Genomic DNA, 2,543 nt, shown 5'->3' with positions numbered 1-2,543 from the left:
GATTGTAGCATGTAGTGTCTCTTCTGTCAAATCTCCCAATAAGTGTCCAAAATGTGATACTCGAAAAGTCCACTCAGGGTCATGAGAATTTGCTGCAGGGAACAAACCAATAGGATAACTGGCAACTTCATCTGGATGCTGGTCACAGAAAATGTTGATGGCTTCAAGAGCTGCAGCTTCAAACGTGTCTGCTAGATGGTGACCAATGACATTAATCTCGATGGGCTGCCAGAGGGATCGCGATGGATGCTGGGGAATAGTCATCTTCACTCTGCACCGAGGAACACCATCTTCACTATACTCCACTCCATCATATTGCGGTGGCTCGGTGTAGCTAAACAACTAAAGTGACTCCCACAAGAGACGTGGAAAACCCTCCCAATGCAAGGCATTGGTGTGAGCATGTCCCTCGTGGTCCCAAAAGATCTTCAGAAAATGCCATCTGAAGCAAAGATTCAAATGGTAAGTTTGGAAGTTTTCAACAAAAATGCTTTGAGAAAGCTGCAGGAAAAATGTGAGTCAGACTCATGGAATAGCTGGGATGCAACTACTCTGCTGAGAACTCACAAGGTAAATGGAACGAGACAACCCATTCTGGTGATAGCAAAGGCTAGAAATTAGATAGATGATATAGATCGTGAGGATGAAACAAAAGATGCCAAGATACTAAACCCTAAAGCTATCCGTATGATCATTTCAAGACTGCACTTATGATAAGCAACACTCTAGATAACCTTAAAACAACAAGTTGTCAGACCTGAGGCCACGGGACTGTGTACATAACGTAGTTTAAACAGGTTTAAGAGATTAAGTCCGTCTTATCTCTTATTCATCTCATTTATCTCTTATTTATCCTGTATGAGTAGAAGATGAAACTAGTCAGTACAGAGGGAATCTACTTGAGATATGTTCTAGTATGATTCCTTGGCTAGTATTGATTAGGATTCTTGTAACCCTCACCTCCCAGATATATAAGGAGGGACAGGGACCCTCTCAAAACAAGATCATCAGATTATTCTACACCCAAGGGAATACAATCCACCATACAGGACGTAGGGTATTACGCATCTCGCGGCCCGAACCTGTCTAAGTTTTGTGTTCCTTGCACCTTCGAGTTCTTGATCTTGGCATCTCCTCACCAAAAACTTACCACCTTGGGCATATCCCTCGGTAGGCAGCCGGTAAAACACCAACAGCTGGCGCGCCAGGTAGGGGAGCGCATCGAAGATCCACCGACGAACTCGATGGCATCTTTCCAGTTCACCAGGTCAGTACCTTCTCAGGGTACGACTTCATTTTTGGCTCGTGGGTTTGCGCTGCAGATGGCGAGGGCAATTTCCATTGTTTCCTCATCGACATGAAGCCGAAAACCCCCGCGGCATTTTTTCAAAGCGACCTCGACAAGTTTGTCGATGATCTCGATGATTTTTCAATTCATGGGTCCGCGACGAGAATCAAGGAGGAGTCTGTTTCCAGCGTGACTTCATCCGGTGCTGCAACAACTTTCCTTGGGTTGGACTTGTTCCAATCTGAGGACTCGCGTAGCTGATCATGATTCGGCCAACGTGATTTGGCCACTGATCTTCAGGAGGCCAACGCCTCCGAGTCCCTCTCCATATTGGAGGAGGACTTGGATTCTCTACTCCAAAAGCCTGAAGCCATCGTATGTCGGGGGGCTTCGGGTTGTTTTGGCGCCAATAGTATGATGATCACCTCCACTCCGGAGGGGCGCTTCGTGCATTGGAAGGGCATGAGCCTTTCTGATCTACTCGAAGCTGAGGATCGACTTGTGGCACACCTCGAGCCTTTGCCTTTCCAGGAGGGCAGGCTGTTAGCCACCACGGTGGAGGAGTCGACTGAACTAGTCGATGCGAGCTCTGATGAGCTCATCTTTCGCCAGGTGCTAATGGCGGAAGAAGGCGAGGACGATGGCAATTTCCCCATCATCGAGTTTGATGCTGTATCTGAAGATGAGGTCACAGCCAACACCGGCGACGAAAATGACGTCGATCGTGAGGCACGGAGGGCCAGGAACAGAGCCCGCACAATCTGGCTGAGGAGGGTCAACGAGCGCAGGCGATCTATGCAGCACAAGCTTGACCCTGAATTCCCCGCCGTAAGTGAACGGGGCTTCAGGACTCCGGTGGCCAACATCACCAGGGCTATGGCCATACTCAAGCGCAGTAACAATCCCGAATGTGCGTCAAGCACTTCTCTATGCGCAGAGGGCCTGGATCCAGCTGGATCAGCAGAACCCGACGTCTACCGTCAGGGAGGAGTGCGTGGGCGAGAGCCGGAGCCAGGCTCACAGCCGAACGGCCAGCGGTCGTCCTCGACCTCAGCCCAGCCACAACAATGACAACGCTCGTGGGAGCCAGGCCCCTGGCGGGAGGTAGCAGCCACCTCCAGGGGGTAACCGAGACAGGCCAATCATCAGCCTCCTCCAGAAGACCTGCTCCAACACATCAATGAAGGCCACGATGCACGGTCCGTGATCGACTCCAAGCGCAAGGTTTGTGAAGAAGTCGAGACCGAAGGTACTG

Source organism: Panicum hallii, chromosome 1 (assembly GCF_002211085.1).
Source record: "Panicum hallii strain FIL2 chromosome 1, PHallii_v3.1, whole genome shotgun sequence".
Classification (NCBI taxonomy): Eukaryota; Viridiplantae; Streptophyta; class Magnoliopsida; order Poales; family Poaceae; genus Panicum; species Panicum hallii.
Note: the sequence above shows the minus strand (reverse complement) of the source record.